This window comes from Mustela erminea, chromosome 5 (genome assembly GCF_009829155.1).
Source record: "Mustela erminea isolate mMusErm1 chromosome 5, mMusErm1.Pri, whole genome shotgun sequence".
In the NCBI taxonomy this organism is placed as follows: Eukaryota; Metazoa; Chordata; class Mammalia; order Carnivora; family Mustelidae; genus Mustela; species Mustela erminea.
Genome location: NC_045618.1, coordinates 90758783 through 90783388, shown reverse-complemented (window position 1 = coordinate 90783388; position 24606 = coordinate 90758783). Strand labels below are relative to the sequence as shown.

General features: G+C 34.9%; 1 long non-coding RNA gene across 5 annotated transcripts in view; it reads left to right on the top strand.

Annotated features, from left to right (window-relative positions):
• The window catches only part of LOC116591319, a 159532-nt gene that overhangs the window by 1466 nt on the left and 133460 nt on the right, over positions 1-24606 (top strand). For all 5 annotated transcript variants that reach the window (XR_004285951.1, XR_004285950.1, XR_004285948.1 and 2 more), the window contains exon 2: positions 9886-9956. This is a non-coding gene — a long non-coding RNA (uncharacterized LOC116591319). The remainder of the gene's footprint in view (positions 1-9885; positions 9957-24606) is intronic.

Here is a 24606-nt window from a genome sequence, read left to right as displayed (position 1 = left end):
AAAAAAAAGTGAAAGGGTCAAAAATTTAGGAGAATAAATTTAGGAGAATGGAGATCAATTAGGAAGCTACTAGTTTAATCTAGATGAAAACATGAAAAATTTGAAATGGCTAGAGATGAAAAAGCACCAAGTTAGAATAGATGGTTTTGGTAAACTTCTAAGATGTGGATAACAAGAGGGCATTATCTAAAATAATTTCAATGTTGCAAAACAAGGTGACTGAAAGAATTATGGTGACTTCAAGATGGGTAAGAAATGCATAAAACAGTATTAATTAAAGTTAGGATATTATACAATCAACATTTAAGGTTTAGTCTATTTTTTTGATATGTCTGCCATATTGTCTAGCAGTTTGTGAAAGTGAAACACAAGACTTGGAGAGAGATCAGACCTGGAGACATACAAATTGATTTGTATTTGGTTTACATAAAACAGGCACTGATCATTGTGAGACTGGAGAAAGTGCCAATGAAAATAGTTTAAAGCTTGGAGCAGGCAGACACAAAAATAAGGGAGAGTGAAGCAAATAAGCCAACAAACAAAAACAAACCAACAAAGAAGCTTTATTTATAAATAGATTAAAAAAAAAAAAGAAAGATTTATTTATCTATTTTGGAGAGAGAGCACACTCAAGTGGGGGTTTAGGGGTGGGGGTGGGCCAGAGGGAGAAAGCAAGAGTCCTAAGCAGATGCCAAGTTGAGCCTCGAGCCCTATGCAGGGCTGGATCTGATGACTCTGAGATCAGAACCTGAGCTAAAACAGAGTCCATCACTCAACCTCCTCTGCCACCCAGGTGCCCCAGCAAAGCTTTAATTCAATGCAAATAAGAAGAAAGACAGAAGCAAGTATTAGACTTCCAGATCTGATCAATATTTGAATGCAATGAAAAATAAATTAATTTTTAAATTATATTTAGCCTATAGAGATCAAGTGGCCCCCTTTTTTTTAAATATCAGCAGTATTTGCATCAGTCTGGTAGTAAAATTCAGAAAACATAGTAACTCATGTGAATATAGAGAATTTATATCCCAGTTAAATGAGCTTATCCCCTTTAATCCCCTTAAGGTACTTAAAATCCACAATGTTATAGAACATATTTATACAATGAATATTCTCACTTTATTTTTGTTTCTACATGAGTCTTATAGGGAGGACAAACTGCTTAATCACATATGGGAAATCTTGGTGATATACACTAGAATAATGGGGAAAAGCTAATTTGAAACAGAAGGAATATGACACTATAAGTTTTTTCACCTGTGCCCCACAGGGAGTGTAAAGTTGTAACTGAATCAATTAGAAATTTGTTACCTAGACATAAAATGCACAACTAAAAGTATCTTTTAGAGTACAAATGCTGCAGAGGAATATGTACCTAAATATATTACTAGTTTTCTCCCTATATTTAATGCCAGAACTATATTTCCTTCCAAATAGATATACCATATTTAGGTTAAATTATGATCATATTAGAGATATGTGGACTATTTAATTGATACTTTAAAACATATTTTATTTTTATGTTTACATAATTGTCATAATTCCATGACATCAATAAAAAATAATGCCTTGTAATGATTTAAATATAATTTAACTTGATATCTAAGACAGCATATATATTTCTGTGACTAAATTCTATCCTATAGAATATTAGGGTAACATGGCTCAATTTCCTAATTTATTGTTTTTAATAATAAATCCCGCTTGTGCTACACTTTCCTAATTATCATGAATCTTTTCTAGAGCCTTGAGAATCTTTTCTCAAGTGAGTTTTGCATATACAACTATTTACTCTAATTATAAGGTTTGTTCCAGTGAATAGTATCTTTTAAGATTTGTAGTGCTGCTATAAGGCATGAGAAATGCAGACCATAAAGCTTCTACTTCTTTATAAGAGAGGTAGTCCTAGTATAAAAAAGGACTTATAAAAACTATACATTCAATGTTAATTTTATCTGCTATGTGTAAGTATCCACTTGCTAATTCAAATTTTTATCAGTGTAAATTAGTGTTGTTGAATGAAAAATATACAGTATCCTTTCTTTGAAGGAAAAATAAATAATTGGTGAGGCTAAAAATATAATATAGAAAAAGAAAGTGGAAGGAATACCTTGAATAGTCGAAATGTGCCTGAACTGGTGTCCAGTATGAGGACAAAAGAAACCAGCTGAACCTCTAGATGCAGAAATAAATCATGTTTTATATATTTGCTGTAATGCACTACTGTTGAATACATTTCATTTCTAAAATTCAAATAAATGTCTGTAGATTAGAAGTCAACTACTTGTTAAAAACAAAAAAAAAGTGAGCATTACGGACCAAACACTATATGTTTGTCTATATATACAAACATATGTTTGTATATGTATTGTGTGCATATATATATATATATATATATAAACACACACACACACACATATATATATATATAAAATCTAGTATATAGTATTTTAAAATAACTGTCCCCAAACTGCTTAATAAAACAGGCATCCCCGAGTCAGGCCATTATAGAATGAAAAATATTCCATTTGGTTATATTAGAATCTTGGATATATTGAAAATTCCTCCATTATTTGTGTCCATATTTTTATATTTCAATGAGGTAAATGGTATCTGATTCTGCTACTCTGCACAGTATTTGTGAACAATTTCATTTAAAAATCTTAGTAGTTTTGGGGCACCTGGGTGGCTCAGTGGGTTAAAGCCTCTGCCTTCGGCTCAGGTCATGATCCCAGGGTCCTGAGATTGAGCCCCACATCGGGCTCTCTGCTCCACGGGGAGCCTGCTTCCTCCTCTCTCTCTCTGCCTGCCTCTCTGCCTACTTGTGATCTCTGTCAAATAAATGAAAAAAATCTTTAAAAAAAAATCTTAGTAGTTTCAAGATATCAAGAAGTAAATTTTACAGTGTTTAATACAACTACTGGTTATTTTAAATATAGCCATTTTGTTTATTTCCTAAATTACAATTTTCATATTTCCTAACTCAAAACAAATTTTTAGTATATGCACACATATATTTTGGACCCAAAAAAGTTGTGATAGTAGAAAGGTCCAATTTGAAGGAATTTTCCCTTCAAATATTTCTCTGTAGATGTATTTTTTTCCCACTTCTTTTAAAGTTCCCAGTAGTAAAATGTTCACATGCTTCAGCTACCAACACAGTTACTGAAAAGATGTGTAAAACATTTATCCCTAATGGGCTATGGATGGAACATTGATCTTAAAGTCTCTGAGGAAAACAAATAATAAGGTTCATGTAATTTAATTGGTTCCAAAGTTGATACCAGAATGCATAATATACTGTTTTTAATAAATATCATATGAATTAAAGTTTTAAAAGAAACTTTATGTTTTAAAATTTTATCCCACTGAACAATGCACTCTTTTTTCTTAGTTTCTCTCTCTGAACTTAGATTCTGCTGCTTTTCATTGAAGAATATAATATATAATTAATATTAATATATATTCATATATAATGTCATATTATATATTATAACATTAATATCTAATATATATAATTCTACTTAAAGTACAATTCTTTTATAGAAAGATAATTGCAGCTAAAGGATGTATATTGCCCTTAAATGAATAAAGACCAAAATGACCTTGACATTCTCAACTTGACCTAACTTTAGACAGGTTTCTTTCTGACTCTAGGTCCCTTATCTCATTTTTCCAGGATCCTTTTCTTTAGAAAACTTGTCATTTTTTTTCTGTGCCCTTACAAGATTTCACTATTTTTAAAAGCTTTTTCCCAGTGTTACAACCGAAGACTGTCTTTCTCAAGGAGCCTGGGGCCATCCCTTTGAAGTGTAATCATCAAGGGGGATAGTGCCCTATCTCTCAGTTTCTGGGGGAGGGTAAGAGTCTAACGTTAGTGGGCATCTTGCTTTAAGCAGTAAAACTACTTCCTTCTTAAAACTCTCCTGCCTTTTATTTCAGAACTGTTTCTATCCTTGTCTATGTATTAAATGAAATGTCTGTGAATTCCTTATTGCTAGCATTAGTATCAAAATAAAATCCAATTCAGCTATTCATCTTGCTTGGTATGATGGTTTCTTTAACAGTAGGATCAGCTAATACAATGCTGGACATTTTCCTTTATACAGGTTTTACTGTAAAGATGTCCATAGCTTGAATTTTCGAGTATAGGTTATGTGTTACCAAAACAGAAATTAAAATTGTGAATATGAATCTTAACAAGTCTGTGTCCAAATTTTTGGTTTAAGCCCTCTGTTAAAAATAATAGAAAAAAGATGTACAGGGAAGATAAATATAGATTTCTAGACAAGACAATAATTATGATCACTCATGTTTTCTTAAATATGCATTTGTCAATTTAACAAATAACTGTATATATGTGAAGGCATGAACTTCAAGTCCATGGGCACCTGAAGTCCTTTTCATTTAATACACAGTCATACCCATTAAGACACAGTTAACTAGAACTTTAAAGTAGCAGACAAATGAATAACACGGATCACAACATTTTACAAATTTCAATACATGTTGTTGGAATTTGGAAACATTGTGAATAATGAGGAATTACCTAGGTCTTGAACTATCATAATCAATTAGAGATTCAGAAAAAGGGGGAAAGTACACCCAAGAAGAATACAAATAAATAAAAATGTTTCAATCAAGACTGACCACAGTGCATTGTATAGACTACCTAGAAGGAGGAAAGGGAATGACGAAAGATTTGCGAGGCCTTAAAGAAAGTGTTTTTTATAAGAATATAAGAACCAGAAAATAAGAACCAGTAGATTTCAAGTGTCAATGGAATCAGACTTGTTGTAATGAGAGAGCTGGACACTTGACTGGGAAAAAATAGGAGAGCATCCAACTGTGAAGATCCCAAGTGTGGGCTAATGATCTGCCTGAAGCCTATATGATTCTGATATAATGTAAGGAAATCAATTTCAGTAAGAAAATAAATTATTTTAATTTCTCATATAGGTATTTGTATATTAATCACAAATATTTAATCTCAGTGGCTTCTTGTCTCAAATAAAAGAGGTGTTAGTAAATTGTTCTAAGTAAGGCAGAATTTTCATATACCAAGAGAGTCACACTTTTTTTATAAAGATTTTATTTATTTATTTGACAGACAGAGATCACAAGTAGGCAGAGAGGCAGGCAGAGAGAGGAAGGGAAGCAGGTTCCCTGCTGAGCAGAGAGCCCGATGCAGGGCTCAATCCCAAGACCCTAAGATCATGACCTGAGCCAAAGGCAGAGGCTTTAACCCACTGAGCCATCCAGGCGCCCCGAGATTCACACTTTTTAAAAGCAATAATAGAAATACTTTTTATTAATAGATGATTTATATAGACCCCTATGATCCAATTTAAAATATTTTGGAATTAAAGATGCAAATGGACTACTTGAGATGACCACTGTGGTTAGTGATCCCTACATAGGTCAGTAAATGATAGAGATTTGAAATTAATGCCAATAACTCAGAATGAAACCCTGTAACATTAGTTCTTAGTTGACATTCACTTTTTTTTTTTTTCCAGAGAGGTAGAGAGACAGGGGTGGGTGGCAGAGGGAGAGGGAGAGAGACACTCTTAAGTAGGTTCCATACCCAGTGTGGAGCCCAACACAGGGCTTGAAGTCATGACCCTGAGACCATGATCTGAGCCAAAATCATGACCTAATGCTTAATTGCTTGAGCCACCCAAGCACCATCACAACTAAATATATATATATATATATATATATATATATATATATGAAGAAGGCAGAGAGAGAGGGGGAAGCAGGCTTCCCACTAAGCAGAGAACCTGATGCGGAGCTTGATCCCAGGACCCTGAGATCATGATCGGAGCCGAAGGCAGAGGCTTGACCCACTGAGCCACCCAGGTGCCCCATGACAACTATATTTTTAAATGCCCACTAAAACTGCTAAAACACGTCCAGCCTCTGGGATTCATGAAGAGAATTCCTCTGTAAGTTTACTTTATCAACCCCACTGAGACCTAGTCTTTGTAAATAACTCCACCAAACAGCCACTATAGCAATGGAGGTCATAACACCATGATTCTTGTCCATACCAGAAGCTCAGACACTGGTCTGGCTGATAGTAGATTCAGAATTTCTTGCTAAAAACTATGACTTAATATTATCACTTAATTTCCTGGACTACTAGAACCAAACACTTCTCCTATAGACTTTTCCTAAAATTGACTTTAGTACACATTCCTCAATATCCGCCCAAACCATTTTATTGCTTGTGCTGGAATTCATGATATATCATTAGTATATATTTTTAAATCTTCAACTTCTTTCCAACTGTTTATTTCCACTTAGTGTACCACTCAAACATGCTTGTCTCCAGAGGACAGTCATTTCCCCCAAATTATTTAAAGTGAAGTTTGTATTTGCTTTGCATCTCAAGGCCACTTTGTAAATATTTCTTCTGATTTCGTCAAAGCTCTCTTCTCATTTGAAAAACAAATGTTATTAGACTTTAACATGATTGTTCCTGTCCACTACTGATTTGGGAGTCACCCCGCCCCACATTTTAAAAGTAATTATTGACTCTATTGATGGTATTTCACTCCTGAAGTACTATTCCTGTCATTATTTATAATCACTTTAATATCCCTGTACAAGATTGGTTCAAAATAGTCAACACTCTGGTCTCTTGGATCTTTGTGCTCCTCCATTCAATCACACTTTCCTTCCCTAAACTAAACTAGTTTCCATGGTCTTAATCTACACCATAAGGTCACTAATCACTACAACATTTCCAGAACCTCACCTTCAAGCATCTCAGTGTCTTTCCAGATCACTGACCCACCATATTTCTATGCCATGCTGAAAGAATCTAGACAGCCATTATCATCAAGTTCCCCAGACTAGGTATTTTGAAGATAGGCACACCACAGAGAGGAAAAGTTGAATACACCATTCCATAGAGTTTTTCCTATTCAGTAAACATGGGGCATAAGGATTTCTCTTACTAGAGTGAAGGACTTGGAGGAAGCTCACATTTTTCAACCTTTAAAAAGAAAACAAAGTACTTAAGTTGGTCACTTAAAATAGGAAGCTATATTTCTGTACTATATTTCTGCTTCTAGATTTGTGTGGAGGTAGAAAAGATGAAGTTGGTCAACATGTCTTGCCTGTGTCTAGTAAAAATGTGTCTGTACTAGAAACTTGGTCCTTTTATGTTATATACAACAGAGCTCAGCATGTGAACTTGATAGGGAGGCCACATCTGAACCTGTTTTGGACCCTAGAGGAGAAAGTCAATAGAATTCCTTAGGGTTTGTAGACAAAGTCACCTTTTAGCTAGTAACTATTCTTCTATAGAGAAATAGTTTCTGACTTTTTATCGGACTGTTTTTTAGTCGAAAGTACTGAAGAAAAGGTATGTGATTATACCACCTAAGTTGTACATCATGAAGAAGATCTATCTGGCCACTATGCCAAGCATGTCTAGCAGTCCTTCACCATTCCATTATCAAGTTGGTATTATTTATGTATGAGATTAGACTGAGGCAAAACTTGATAGCATAAATCATGAATAAATTGCTGTCACATTTCCAATTCCACAAACTATATCTTTTGCATCATGAGATATTCTTTGTGTCCCGAATGAAAATTAAAACTCTAATTTCGGGGTGCCTGGGTGGCTCAGTGGGTTAAAGCCTCTGCCTTCAGCTCAGGTCATGATCCCAGGGTCCTGGGATCGAGCCCCACATCGGGCTCTCTGCTCAGCAGGGAGCCTGCTTCCTCCTCTCTCTGACTGCCTCTCTGCCTACTTGTAATCTCTGTCTGTCAAATAAATAAATAAAATCTTTAAAAAAAAAACCCTCTAATTTCATAGTATGCTATTTCTGTTAATTGTGTAAATACACCTATAAATATATTTGTGATATATATATACATATGTGGACATATATGTACTCATAGATGTAGCATATATTTGTAATCAGTAGGAAGATAAGCATATTTGTGTGTGTGTGAACTTTGCCTTTTCTTCGTTTTTTAAGTCTTTTGAATTTTTTATATTTACATATTACTTTAGATTTATTTTATATGAGAAATATTAATGTTTTATTGTGAATATCATACAAGATTTTTTTCCCAGTTACTCCTTTTCTTGGACATTGCCCTTTTGTTTATTTGGTTTTTGGTCATGCAAAAGTTTCTATTTTATTTTTATATAATATAAACCAGCAATAAAAAAATTTGCATCTAGATTTTGGGTAAGAATTCAAAAGCTTTCCCAACATTTAGGATATAATGAAATATACCCGGGTTTCTTTTTTTTTTAATAATACCAAATCTGTCTTAACACTTAGATCTTTGCTCCAATTTGTTTTATGTAGGGGTATAAGCAGTTATATTTTGATTCAGCTGTCATTGTGTCCAAATGACAATACTGTTATTTTCAACTTTTAGTTAAAACATAATTTTCCTCAGTGATTTGAAATGCCACCTTTGTGTACAGTAAATTTCCATGTACTTGTATTTGATGTTTTAGTTTGTTCCAAATATATAACTTTTTACAGGTCACCAACATAGCGTTTTAATTTTACAGACTTTATAGTATGTTATCCTAGTTCCCAACATTTAATTTTATTTTCAATATTTCACAGTTATCATTGAATGTTTATATTTTTCATATGAGCTTCAGAATAAATGTGTCTATCTCCAGAAAAAAATAGTATTTGTGTTGTTGGTGGTGTTGTCATCATTATTATTCCAACACTACTGAACCAACATTAAAGTTTATCTAAATCAAAATTTTTCTGGATTGCATTTAATTACTTTGTGAATGGAGTAATCAAATTTAGGATATAAATAACTTTGTAGTCTTGCACTAATTTAGTGTGGTAACATAATTCTTAATATTGCCAGATCTTCATAATATAACCCTTTTCTAACCCCTACCATATTATCTTGGGAGATGGAAAACAAAATATGAATTGAGACTAAATTTATTTATAAATCAAGAACTTTTCAAGATACAAGAAGTATATTTTTATTCTAATTAGTAGGATATTAAAGAAGCTACTTTCTATGCAGATATAATATTTTTAATATTCTAAAATATGAATAATATTATGCCTTAAGAAATTCAAGGAATATAATATGGTTCCTGATAGAAAAGTACTTCAGGGAAAACAAAATACTTCAAAAATGTTAAGTATTATTACTACTCTAAATTCTTCACACACTATGTCTTCCTAATTTATTAATGAAATGGTACACTATTGAAATGACTCGATTTTAATAATGACTCACAAAATCAGAATGTCTTTGCTTTTATTAGGTGATCATTCAAACTACCAGGCACAACTGCTCACAGATGAGTGACCAAGTAGGAATCTCACTCCCTTTTCCAGTGTTTACCTGCTGACAAATTTTAAACATCATCCCTCCCCAACCTCTCTGTCCACATCTGGGTGAGCTAATATGAAAGCCCAGAGCTCTCTCCTGTAGAAACTGCAGGGAACCGTGGAAGTCCCCACCTCACCCCTATCGCACACCCTTAACCACAATAAAAACTCCTGAGCCAGCCCTCTTTTTCTAGTATTCTCCAGACACTTCAGACCTCCTTGAGAGCTCTGCCCGTACCACTACTCTTTTTTTTTTTAAGATCCTATTTATTTTATTCAGGAAGAGAGAGAGAGAGAGAGAGAGAGAGGAGAGCATGAGCAGGGGAAAGGACAGAGGGAGAGGGAGAGACAGAGAATCTCAAGCCGGGTGTGCAGCATGACTCTAGGCTCAGTTTCACACCCCTGAAGTCATGACCTGAGCTGAAATTAGGAGTTGGATGCTTAACTGACTGAGTCGCCCAGGCACCCCTGTATCACTACTCTTGACATGTCAATCAAATTTTAGTGACAGGGCTCCTTGCTTTTGCAGGGTGACCATAATGGCTTGACTCCTGCAGGAACTAATTAATTAAGGAAGATAGCACAACAGCTGTATAGTTGGTAAGTAACCAGAAAATTGGTCAGTTTTCTTTAATTACGTCAGTCACATATGATGTTTAAAAAGTAATTCACATACACCTACTACCATTTTTCATATATGGTGGGGAGGTAAATAGGTCCCAATCAAGTGGACTAAGATTAAAATGGTCTGTACAATTTAAAATTTAAAAAACATAGAGATGTTATTTTCTACTCAGTTTAAATACATGGATTATTAAATATGCCTGCTTGACATAAACTACCCTAATTGATTTAAATAACTAAACTAACATTAAATGCTTGATAAGAAAATACTAGAAATAAGACACATCTAATAGTCAACATTTCATTTACGTAATGATTTCCTTCACAAAATGTTGTTTTCCTTTCTTCATAATTCAATGTAAATAAGGATTATCTCTATAATATATATCTCTTGCTGCAAGAAAACTTACCAAATATAATGGCTTCCTTTTTTATGGAAATATTTCTTTTTAGGTTTATGGAATGGTAATGATAGGAACTAAGGTGTAAGGTTCTTTTATAAAACTTTCAATATCTTTGAAAATAGCTAATATCTTCATGACATTTAAGTGTTGGAATAATAGTGTCCCTTTGTATTTAAAAACCTATAAATTGTTGCTCTCAGAATATTTTCAGATTTTGTGTAGATGGAATATGTCTTTGTGTCTTAAAAATTTCTTCTCATGAAAATGTCAGTTGTGGCATGCACTGATTAATAAGGCTTGGAATAATAGATAGTCCAAAAGGTAAGTATCTAGAATTTAAGTATTCTTGGGGGAAAGGATTTTCAAATTATATGCCAAATCCCTTAAAAAAAAAAAGGCTTTGCTGTTAATCATTTATAAATTTTATTTTGTTTTAAAAGATAGATGCATACTGGGGCACCTGGGTGGCTCAGTGGGTTAAAGCCTCTGCCTTCGGCTCAGGTCCTGATCCCAGGGTCCTGCTCTGCTCAGCAGGGAATCTGCCCCCCCCCCCCTCTCTACCTACCTGTGATCTCTGTCTGTCAAATAAATAAATAAAAATCTTTTTTTAAAAAAGGCAGATGCATGAATTCTAGAGTCTAAAAATTTTATTTGAAAAAATTCTCTAACTTCACAGGACACAACAAGCTTTTTGACCACAGTGGAGGAAAAAAAATCTTATTTTCCTTATTCTTCATTAAGAAATATCAGAATTCTGCGGGGCACCTGGGTGGCTCAGTGGGTTAAGGCCCTGCCTTCAGCTCAGGTCATGATCCCGGGGTCCTGGGTTCGAGTCCCGCATCTGACTCTCTGCTCAGCAGGGGGCCTGCATCCCTCTCTCTCTCTCTCTGTCTGTCTCTCTGCCTATTTGTGATCTTTCTCTCTCTGTCAAATAAATAAAACCTTAAAAAAAAAAAGAAATAATCAGAATTCTTACAATCTCTAGGAGATAGATAGCTTCTAGTTCTGGTTAACAGCTCCACTTTCCAAGCACAAGTTATGACAGCTTGAACATAAGTATCCCTCATTGGATTCTTATCACAAAGAGGCAGAAAGATAACTTTGCCTTAAAAAAAAAAAAGTTTTAAAGTTCTTTAACATGTTTACTGAGCTGACAGTGGTTCTTACAGGATGAATGTTTGTGTCCCTCTCAAATTCATATGTTTAACAGATAAACATAGGGAAAAGGAAAAAAAAAAGAGAGAGAGGGAAGCACACCATAAGAAACTCTTAACTTTAGAGAACAAACTGAGAGTTGCTGGGGGAAATATGAGCAGGTAGTAGGCGAAACGGATGATGAGTATTAAGGAGGGCACTCGTGACAAGCACCTAGTGTTGTACGTAGTGAGGACTCACTGAATTCTACTCCTAAAACTAATAGTACACTGTATGTTAACTAAATAGAATTTAAATAAACACTTGAAAAAGAAAGAAAAATTCATATGTTTAAATCCTAACTCGCAATATGATGGTACCTGAAGGTGGACAACCTTGGGAAGAGATAAGGTCATGAGGGTGTAGCCTCCATGAATGGGATTAATGCCCCTGTAAAAGAGACCCAAGAGAGCTCCTCCCTTACCTCTTCAACGATGAGACACAGCAGGAAGATGGCCGTCTATGATCCAGGAAGGAAGTGGACTCTCCCCAGACACTGAGTCTGCCAGTACATTAATGCTGGAATTTCCAGCTTCTAGAACTGTTGAGAAGTAAGTTTCTGTTGTTTGTAAGCCACCTAGGCTAAGGTGTTTTTGTTGTAGCAACCCAAACAAGCTAAGGTAGTAATTGCTAACAGAAGCTCTGCTGTTAACACAAATATCTAAAAATGTGGAAGTGGCTGTGGAACTGAGTAACAGATAGAAACTAGGAGAGTTTGAAGTGTGTGCTGGGAAAAACACCACCATGAGCAGAGAGAGATAAGGATGATTTTGTGAAGGCTCTGAAAGAGAAAGAGAAATGTAGATAAAAACCTTAATCTTCTTAAAGAATACCTAAGTAATTGTGAGCAGATGTTGGTAGAGCTTTCCCACAAAGGCTATTTTGATGAGATCTTGGATGGATATAAGAAACATTTTATTTACCCCACTGCATGGCTCAGTGGGTTAAAACCTCTGCCTTCGGCTCAGGTCATGATCCCAGGGTCCTGGGATAGAGCTCCGCGTTGGGCTCTCGGCTCAGCAGGGAGCCTGCTTCCCCATTTCTCTCTGCCTGCCTTTCTGCCTACTTGTGATGTCTGTCAAGTAAATAAATAAAATCTTAAAACAAACAAACAAACAAAAAACAAAACTGGAGGAAAGGATGGGGCACCTGGGTGGCTCAGTTAAGTGCCTGCCTTCCGCTTAGGTTGTGGTCCCAGGGTTCTGGGATTGAGCCCTGAATCTTCTGGGCTCCCTGCTCAGTGGGGAGTCTGCTCCTCCCTCTCCCTTTGTCCATCCCCTCTATTCATGCACTCTCTCTCTCTTACTCTCTCAAATAAATAAATAAGTAAGTCTTTAAAAAAAAAAGATGAAATGTTATCTTTGTTATATAGTGGGAAAGAACTTGGTTGAATTGTATTCATATCTTGGTGTTTTGTGGACTATCAATTTTGGGAGCAATAAAATTGAATATGTAGTTGAGGAAATCTTCAGTAAAGTGTTGAAGGTGTGACTTGGCTCCTCCTGACTGTTTAAAGCAGGATGTGAGGAGAGAGAAATGACTAAAAGATGATACTGTTGAGCAAAACAGAAGCAGAAGTTAAAGATTTGGAAAATTCTCAGCCTATTCATATTACAAAAAGATGAGGACGCTAAGGGTATTACCAAGCTGTTGTTTGATGAGGAGATTAATATGAATCTCAACAGAAGCTGGAGGTTATTTTCCAAGAAGATGGAAGAAGGGCCCCAAGGGTCATCAGGACTGCATTTCCATCATCAGCCTAGGGTGCAAGGGTGTGAGAGATAAAGTGGTTTCAAAGGGGGAGCATCTTCAGGTGGGCGAGAGTAAGCCCACCCAGTGCCCCAGGGGTAGAACTCCTGCAGAGAGTTGTGATATGAGCTGTGCTTAGCAGAACTAAGTGGGCATCACTGCCTCTACCTAGATTTCAAGCGACAAGGTTACTGGTGAAACCAGGGACTCCAGATACCAAAGTTTAGACTGAGAGATTGGTGGGCATGAAACCCCTGGCAGTAGAGACATGAGACCTCTGTCATTAGAGTCATGAGACCTAAACAGAAAGGTACCATGGGAGCAAGGGCCAGCCAGGGAACCACTGCAGGACCCTCCCACTGAACTGTAGCGGTGACGTTGCCATTCCAATGGGTCTAGAAGTCAGCTTTTCAAACCAAAGAGAATTATTTTCAAGCCTTAGGTCATAATCTTGTTGCCTTAATAGGTTTTGGACTCAGTGGGACTTGTTACTCTTTTCTTTCCTACCTTTCCCTTTTGGAATGGGAATATTTATCCTATGTTATCCCACTATTGTATTTTAGAAACACACAGCATATGCAGTTTCACAAAGAAAAAAATCTTTGTTATGTTTCCCAGTTTATATTTTTGTTGTTGTTAAAGCAGCTCAAACAAAGACAGTACTATGAGTCTAATATTTCACTTTCCACTCTGGCTTACCAGCCTAGAAAATGTAATCAAAAAAATTTTTTTTAATTATCAGATGTTTCTTTTCCTAGAGAGTTGACACACGAACTATTTTCCATTTCACAGATCACACACATACACACAAATTCTTCTGCTGACTACGCACAGTAAAGTTGTGAAAGATAGGAATATTTTGCTTGGTTCATAGTTTCTAAATCTTTATGCAAATCCTGAGTGAAGATTTATTTGAGATATACCTAGAACAATTGGACATGGTATCAACCTAATAAACTAGAATTAAGGAAACAGTTAAAGAAAAAGAAGACAATAAATGAAGGTGATGTGTTAAAGAATGCATAAATACATTTTATATTTTGGTTTTTCTGTTGTAACCCTAAGGATACTGTAGGTCAAATCTGCAACATACATTTAATTATTCAACTTAGAGTCATTTTAATAAGACTAGATTCTAAAAACAAGTAAAAGAAAGAAGGGAAAGCATAAAACATCTCAATTATCTTTTAAGATTATAATTGTGGTAATGTAATTTCTTGTATTCAAAAAAGGTTACTTTTCTCATCAAACATATTTTAGTTCATTTTTTTTCTAATTTTTAATTTATTTGACAGAGAGAGATCGGAAGTAGGCAGAGAGGCAGGCAGAGAGAAAGGAGGAAGCAAAGCTCCCTGCTGAGCAGAGAGCCCGATGCGGGACTTGATTCCAGGACCCTGAGAACATGACCTGAGATGAAGGCAGAGGCTTAACCCACTGAGCCACCCAGGTGTCCCATTTTAGTTCATTTTTTAATAGACTACTTTTTAGGGAAGTTTTAGGGTTCACAGAAAAATGAATTCAAAGGTAAGAGATTCATATTTTATTTTTAAATAGTACTTGCGCTACTAATTATCGAGTAAACTATTTGATCATACGCATTATATATTCTACATACAAACAGTTGTATGTATGTATGCTAGTTGTAATAGTTGTGCTATTACAAAGCTCCATTGCATGCAACCTTTTGTTTGGTAATATTGTCCCACATCACTCTAATTTTATTAGTGAGCTATTGGACCACCATAGGAATGTCTTGCGCTGGACACTTAAGCTATATTCCTGGAGTCTTAAATAATTCATTGTCTTAGGCAACAGTTAAGACAAGCCTTACAAGCAGACATTAGTGGTACAACACATGTTCATTGACACTGAAAAAGTGAGATATTTTACAGCCAAAACATTTAGTGGTAATGCTTTGAAAATATTGACTTATTTTTAGTTAGTAGAAATTACAAGCATAACCATGGAAATTTTAAGATACTAAGCATTTTTCTCACTGGAAATTCTAAGATACTTTTTGGAATTAGGTTTATTTAAAAATAGGCCTTGTGAATAATGATTTGTTATCTAGAAGTAAATATTATAAAATGATTTTCTGTTTTCGTAAACTATTTTAATTTTGCATTACAATGGTCTATTTAAAAATAACATATGCAGAGCCTTATGTATCATGAGCTACACCAGAAGGTTAATTTATATATTTTTGGTTTAATCATTAAAAAACTTTGCAAGTCAGCACTATTACACACATTTCTTCAAATGAAGAAATTGAGATAAATATAAACTAAATAGTTATCCCAGTTAACACAGCTGCTAAAGAGCAGAAACGGGAATTGAATCTTATCTATACAGTTCTTAACTTTATTTTTCTCTACTCCATAAACTACTAAGAAAAAACAGTGGCTCTTCCTCAGTTCATATGCTGAAAGTATAAAAATAAGTTTCATAGTGTTTTGTGTTACTCTGCAGAATTAGGATAGATCCTGTCTAAAATTTGGTATTATGACCAGGAGTATGATATTCTACATACTAAGAGAATGCAATAGAAAGTATATTATTGCTTACACAAGAGACTCCAGGGAGAACTGGAAGGGCACAAGCAGGTGGTTTGGGCAAGACCTAAGGAGTGTGTTGGGTATTTATAGTGGCTGGAACTAGGACTGGAGAAAATTTCTCTGAAGGAAGCAGGTTTATTCCAGTCAAAAGATGAGACACATGACAGCTTTCTGTGGAATCGGGGGGAGGGGGGGAAGGGAGGGTAAGGCTTAGACATGAGTCAGCAGTCATCAAAGCTGGAGTCAGTGTCTATTACAATTCATACAATATTCCTTGGAATGCTTGATATCTTTCTTATAGGCACAAAGCCCTGAAAAAATAATTTTTAGTTAAAGGACAGTTTAAATCTCCAGGACTTTGCAAAAACACAATTACAACACATCCCGTCTCCTAAATTGCCAATGAGATAATCTAAAATACTTAGTTCAGACAAATCCCCTATCATCAATAGAATGCAGAAAAGGGTTCCTCCAACATACATATAGCTTGGAAGAATATCTTCACAGGAGCACACAGGTGTAAGTTGAGTGAGGAGGATTTTAGTCCCTGCGTATTGGAGAAAAGCCCTAAGCTTCCATTAATACTTCTTGTTTGGGAGAACCATCTGGCTCTAAGGATTTACTGTGAAGCATTCTTGGAAGATGAATCTTTCTCCTGCGTTTGCCATGCCATGCTTCATCTCTTTATGCAGCCTGCAGGGTAGAGAAATGTCCCTCTTTATTTAAGAGCAGATGGGAGTGCAGTGTTAATGTTGGCATTTGCTAAGCAACTGGCTGGAAAGATAGTCTCTTTCCTGACTTAAATATGGACTCAACAAATGAGTCTCAGAGGTGACTTGTATCAGTCTGCTAGCGCTGTCATTACCACATATCACAGACAGGGTGGATTAAAGGACAAAAATCAAGGTGTCAGGAGGGCTGATGTTTTTCTGAGATTTCTATCGTTGGCTGGTTGATGGCTCTCTTCTCCCTGTATCTTCACAGGATCTTCCTTCTGTCCTTGTTTGTATCCAAATTTCTCCTTCTTACTCCCCCCACCTCCCCCAAGTATGTATTTCTTTATATTATTTTTTTTAGGTTTGCATCATTTAATGGTGGTGGTAATAGAAGACATCACTATCTTCACTGTGCATCAGGAGGGATGCTTATAAATATCTTAGCTTTCTTAGAGTCTAAACTTGAAAAATACTGTTTATTTTTTCCTTAGCTGACTATATATTGAAGATGATCAAACACATTGCCTGAATGCACGTCTTCTAGCTTCTTCACTCTGCTAGTTCAGTGGCATTAATTCAGTTTCTGAAGTTTTCTTATTTTAAAGCTTTTTTGTTTTCCTGTGTAAATCTTATGTGGACTTGATTAATCTAGACTGTTATATTAATATCCTAACATGCTTTTGAAAATGGTTCCTTTCATATTTTAAAAATCTTATTTCTTTTTTAGGTTTGGTGATCAATTAAAGCACATATTATTTGAAAAACTATTAACCTTCTTCCCTTTGTTAAATATTTATACATGTGTTGGTTTTTCCTGGAGATTTGATAGTACTTGCCCAGATTACACTCTAGGATGGGTACATTTTACTAATAAATTTTTTTAAAGATCTTATTTATTTATTTGAGAGAGAGAGAAGAGAGAGAGAGAGAGAGCATGAGACGGAAAAGAGTCAGAGGGAGAAGCAGACTCCATGCTGAGCAGGGAGCCCGATGTGGGGCTCGATCCCAGGACTCCAGGGTCATGACCTGAGCCAAAGACAGTCACTTAACCTACTGAGCCACCCTGGCACCCCACTAATAAATTTTTGATCGCCAAATTGATTTATAATGTGTTTACTGGTCTGATCATAATTCCTAATACTTTTATGGCAATGTTCTTAATTTTGAGTTTATGAAAAACTATCCATTGTGAAATAATTTTAAAATTATCAGTGTACAATTACATACACTTTGTATTTTCAAATTCTACCCCATACATTTTAATATTACCGTAAGGTTTTTAGCTTTTTCCCTGGAGTCACCGGATGTTTATCTGTTGTTTTTTATTTTCCAAAAACATGTATCAGTGTCATTGATCAGTAGATTTATTATTTCTTACTACTTCACTGTTTTCTTTCTTAACTATGAACTGTGTTGTCCATTTTAGACTTTTCTTCCTTTAAGTCATTTGGTAGCTTAATATTTTTTCTAATATACTAGTTTTTTAAGTTAATATTTGCTAGTTTGTCTTCATAGAGTTTCCTAATATAAAATCATATTTTCTCCTGAGTGTCTTTTAGTCAATAAACTTCAGGCTCTGATATGTATGGACTGCTTTTATGTTATGTTAAAAGTAACTGTCTCCTAAGTTGTTCATGTTAATGTTCATTAGGAATTGTGAACTAAATTATGAACATCATGAACTAAAATGTTCATGTTAAAGTCACTGTAATTTCACTTTTAGGTTAACCCTAGAGTTGTTAGTTAACTTTCCAACTGCACATATTTTATTTCCAAAGGTAATTCTTGAAAAATTATTTAAAATAATATTTTGTAATCAGTGCTTTTGTAATCAGTGCACATGGAGAAATTTTGCTTTTTGGAAATTGTTGAGATTTTACCTGGGCCAAATATATGGCATTATTGGCCATTTTATAACATGTAAGACCTGCAACAACCTATTTTTACAAATTTCATCATATTATCATATTCTTCCCAGTATATGTGTGTGTATATATGTATTTATATATCCAGAATATATATATATATATATTTGGGTGGCTTTTTTTGTTTTTTATTTTAGTTTTTTTTTTTTTTTAATCTAATCCTATACTTTCTACTTTTGAAGAATTTCTGGACCTGCTATTGCATCTTTCCTGTTTTGTTTTCATTATTTTTGATTTACTGGTTTTTCTCATAACTGTTATTTCTTGAGATTATAGGTATAAGTATTGTAGACATCTATGTCTTCAGTTTTGATCCAGTTTTCATTGCTTTTTGAAGGACAAAAGGCATAATAGTAAAGTGAAATATTAAATAATTGTGAAAGAAATATCTGTTTTGTTCGTCAAGCTACTAATTCTTTTTTGTTTCATTTTTGAAAATTAGTCCAGAAAATTCCTCTAATAAATATTTTATACATACAACACAGGAGAGAACAAAAAACATTACTGGGAATATTTTTAGAGACCTTACAATTATAAAATAATACCACAGATTTTAGAATATGCGCTGACTTTGAGAACACCAAAATAGTTACTTTCTCAAGTTTGTTTGAGTTGCTTGTGGTAAATCACTTTTGCAAGTGAAGTCTTCTCTGTTATCTTCCGTATTATTCTCACACAGCAAAATATTTTTAAATAATGTATGTCAATGATACTTTTATTCTGGGATTCACAAATAGTGGGGGAAGAAATGTCTCTCCACTCAGCCTTGGGATACATTGGATTGCAGTCAGAATTTACATCTTAATCAGTCATCACCCCTAGGTGAATCTTTTAAGAATTTATCATGTGAGTCTCTTCTAATGGAAGGGATACTTTGTTTCTACTTGCCTTACTTTTCCTGGAATTGAAGATGTACATGTGAATATTTTTCTAGGAGTGCTCTGTTATATTTGCCACAATAAAATGGGCACATAAAAACAAAACCAAAAACAAACTGCAAAAATAACAAAACAAAAAATAAAAGCATTGCCTTATTAGATCTTCTTTTATTCCCAGTGTGATAATACACACAGTAACTAAAGATTCTCCTGTGGTTTTTTTCTTCCCACTTCCTTCTTTTTCAATATTTCATTTCCCCACACACATACAATAAGGGCTACTCATTTTGTTTGGTCAGTAGGACCGGCTTTTTGCCTAACAATTGCTCTGGAATGGGCAAAAGGTTGAGGTGACAGTCAGCCTTTCAACTTACTTTCTACTTTAGTCCTGTTGCTTGGCTTTATGAATCCATCAATCTTTGATTAGTGGTAATTTCTCCGTGTTTCTGGAAATAGTTGATTGATACCTGATGTGTCTAACATGACCACTTAGCATTACTTTGTGTGATTGTATGAGTATTTCAGGGGAGAGATGGCAAACAGGGAAGTAGAGGGAGTACACTGTTTCTAACTAGTTAATAGTTTAATGTGACACAGCAATTTGTTTTATTTTTTACTTAATGGCAATGACAAGTCTAAGGTAACAGATGACAAAGGGAAAAAACAAAAACCTCTGAGCTTAAGAATATGTGATTTTCCATCAATACTGATGGAAATCATAAGAAATATTCCATTCTTAAGATACACCGAATTTAAACAAAATTTAATAAGATTTAATGGTATAGCACAGTATAGTAAAATCAAGCATAAATATAGTTTAAATTTTTCACCTAGATCATTCCTAAAATGACCCATGATTATCCAAAACATTTAACGTGGTGAACTATATTGTTTTCCTGTATACATTACTTCCTTAAATAAAACTGGGTTCTTTTAATAAGAAGTATATTGAGAATACATGTTTGAATATACGACTATATTCTCTGCTGTAGTCTGCCCCTCTAGTTACCCCAACATCTGCACTAATTCTTCTTATTAAAAGAATAGGGATGCCTGGGTGGCTCAGTGGGTTAAGCCACTGCCTTCAGCTCAGGTCATGATCCCAGGGTCCTGGGATCAAGTGCCACATGGGGCTCCTTGCTGGGCAGGGAGCCTGCTTCTCCCTCTGCCTCTGCCTGCCACTCTGCCTGCTTGTGCACTAGCTCTCTCTCTCTCTGACAAATAAATAAATAAATAAAGTCTTAAAAGAATATTCTCAGCCAGTTCTCAAAAAGACAAATCTGATGTTATCCAGTTCCTGCATCCTGTTCTCCAACTCTGCATGACGTATCACCCTGTCTCAATCAGCGACATTTTTGAGATTCTGGGACCCATACACACTCTGGAAGGAATTGCCCCGCTGTTCTCTGTAAGCCCTGGTTCTGCTCTCTGAGTTTTCCCTTGTGACTTCCCATACAAAATGGTCTGTAGAAAATTTTGTCTTCTTGTGGAGAGTTTTCACAACTTTCTTCTTGGGGTGCAGTTTTGGAGGAATATGAGTTGCTTTATAAGAAAACAATCACAAGGATTAGTCTGTATATCAATATGAAGATTTCCGTTCTTTCTATGAGGATAGGTAACAGTTTATTCATTATACAGGATATAATAAACCCTCTTTCTAAAATAACCTTTCTCAATTATTTGCTTGCTGGTGTTATTTATTATTGTATATTAAACTGACTATGTGCCCACGCCTCTTGCTGGATTTGTGTGCATATGCGTATACACAAAACATATACATGTATGTATATTCTGTTGTCTGTACACATTTGTATGTATCTGTATGGAGATATTGATAGATTTGATATGAAGACTGGGGCAATATAAAACAATTTATCTTGATCTTTTACTCCAATTCAAATGTCTGTATTTCTTGTCTGAAAGTTAATGAGTCCCAGCACAGTACTCAAGTGTCTATGTAATGAAAAGTTATTTATTCTTTCTTTTTTTTAAGGATTTTATTTACCTATTTGACAGAGCGAGAGAAAGAGTACAAGCAGGGGGAGCAGCAGGCAGAGGGAGAAGCCAGCTCCCTGCTGAGTAAGGAGCTCCATCCCAGGACCTGGATCATGATCTTAATGGACTGAGCCCTACATGTGCCCCCAAAAGTTATTTATTCTTGACCAAGAAACTAAAGCTAATTGTGCTTAGTTATCTTTTGTCACTTAAAAAAAAAAAAAAAAGGATGAAAATTCTCCTTTAAGTAAAAGTAAACAAATGACATATTAGGAAGTTCTAAATGTTTAGGTAATATTTCATTCCAGAAGAAAACACATTCTGAAAAGAATGGTGTATTTTGAACTGTGAAGAGTTTTGTCCATTCTAATTAAGAAACTCAAAGAAAGCACAAAAGTGGAAAATGGAATTAATGGTGTACTTAAGCAATAATGAAGACCTTCTTTCTAATTTAGGAAATAATGTATCATATTCATATGCACCATCTTGCATGAATTACAGTGTTTTTTTTTAAAGATTTATTTTTATTTATTTATTTTAGAGATAGAGCTCATGAGCAGGGAGAGGGGCGGAAGAGGAGGGGTAGAGGTTGAGGGACAGGGGGAGGGGATCCCAAACAAACCCCACAGTTGAGCACAGAGCCTGACCCAGGGCTCAATACCGGGACTGAGCTGAAAGCAACAGCTGGTTGCTTAACTGACTGGGCTACCCAAATTACAAGGTATGTGTGAAAATGTAAAATATTGTGACTTCTCCCTAAACATTTCTAAAACAGTAAGAAAAAAATTCTTAAGAAATGGATAGGTGAAAGAATATATTACTGTTACACATTATTAAAAGAGTAATGACAGGGGTGCCTTGGTGGCTCAATCAGTTGGGCATCTGCCTTCTGCTTGGTTGTGATCTCAGGGGTCTGGGATCAAGCCCCACATTGGGCTCCCTGTTGGGTGGGGGAGTCGGCTGCTACTTCTCTCTCAGCCTTGCCCTGCTCATGCTCTCTCTTAGTCTCAAATAAAAAAATAAAATCTTTAAAAAATAACCATGAGAGACTATGGACTCTGAAAAACAATCTGAGGGTTTTGAAGGGACGGGGGGTGGGAGGTTGGGGTACCAGGTGGTGGGTATTATAGAGGGCACGGATTGCATGGAGCACGGGGTGTGGTGCAAAAATAATGAATACTGTTATGCTGGAAATAAAAAAAAAATAAAAAAAAATTAAAATAAAAAAATAAAAAAAATTAAAAAACCTTTCCTCACAATTAAAAAAAAATAATAATAATAATTATAAAAAGAGTAATGACCACCAACACACACTCTAAGTAAGTTGGTGTATCAGATTTGACTAGTTGCCCCACTACATTGGCTCTGCATTACTTACATGACCATCCATTTCATGGCTTTCCCATCCACCTGATATGGCCACATGACTAGTAATGACAAATGGAATATTGGCTAGATGTGACATATGAATTCTAGTTTGTACTCTTAAATGGAAAAAACAGGTCTTTTGGGGGTGCCTGGGTGGCTCAGTCTTTAAACTCCTGCCTTCGGCTCAGGTCATGATCCCAGGGTCCTGGGATTGAGCTGCACATCGGGCTCCCTGCTTAGTGGGAAGCCTGCTTCTCCCTCTCACACTCCTCCCGTTTGTGTTCCCTCTCTCACTGTGTCTCTCTCTGTCAAATAAATAAAAGAAATTAAAAAAAAAAAAAGAAAGAAGCAGGTCTTTTTCACTACTTGAACTCCTTCTGGATGACTGGAAAATCAATTAGGTGATTCTGACCTTGTAGCCATTGACCTTGAGTCATTCTGACCTTAATAATATAGAGGGTAGAACAGAAAGGACAAGAATTTTGTCCCTTCCATATTCAACTTATTTAGGTTAATATATATTTAGTTAAAACTAACTAAAATGTTGTGTGATATAAGTAATTTAATACATTTCCCAAAATGCACTTATACTGATTCCCATCAAACAGATTAAAGAAAAAACTATTTCTATAATTTACAATGTTCCACTTTAGAGATGGATTTCAGTATTTCAATTATTTTTTCTGATGTTTTTACTTTTTCGCTTGTATAATAATAATCATGAAATAGATTACAAATATGGAAAATAAGTAAGATGCAAATAAAAATATGCCCGTGGTTATGGACGAAAGAAGAAAAGTAAAATATTCGTGAAACAATGAAAACGGTTTTTATAAGATACTTTGTCTTCATACATATTTTAAAGTCCTGTGAAAGCTTGGGAATAATTTCATTCAGGATTTCTTTTGGTTTTGTTCTGAGTACTAACATAGTCATCAGACAGAAGGCAAAACACCCAACTGGGTTTTAATCAAGGAAATAAGACAGGAAAAAAGTGGTATTTAAATAGTAAAAGTGATTCTAGAATCAAGCAATCAAGTGATGGAAAAGCAGGCAAATTAAAGACATAAGCAGAAGTAAAATTTGAAGCACATTTTAAATGGGTAATTTTGTTGTACAAATTGATTTAGAAGACAATTTATCCTTTCAAGCATTTAAATCTGTTATATTTACATCAATAGATACCATGCCTTTAAGAACATATTGTTAACAATTCTTTTATCATTTCTACTAGTCTCAAACTTCTCCTTTCCGTTTATGGGTAAGATGGGGAAAAAAAGAATTATTGTTACAAAGGTAATTTATATAGAGTTCTGAGAGAAAAAAGAAAGAATATCTGCCATTGAACCATTTGATCTTAAATTCTAGATACCATTTTAACCAAAGAATGATTGCTATCAGGTCTTGGTTAGACCTCTAATTCATAGCTGGAAAGTATTTGTTACATATTCAGTTGGGTAAGGGCATGTCCATTGAGAAGATAAACTTTGATTATGCATTTTTTTCCTGTAATTTCCTCATTTCAGATGTATTAAAGGTTAAGATGAGAAGACATATGATAGACTTTAATTTAATTTATAAATAATAGCGTGCAAAATTTTAGAAGATGGAAATGTCAAATTCCACAAATGAGAATAGGGTGAAAGGGGTTACTGCTTTGTGTTATTATTTTCACCTTCATGAGTGCACCACAGTGGTATTTATGAAATATGGCTATACTAAACTGAAATAGATTTTTTTAATAAATATAAAACATCTTAAATTGTAATGAAACATGTATAAGTTAATTGACAGCATTCTTTTCTTCCTCAGTAATATGTGAAATAATGGTTACAATGAAAA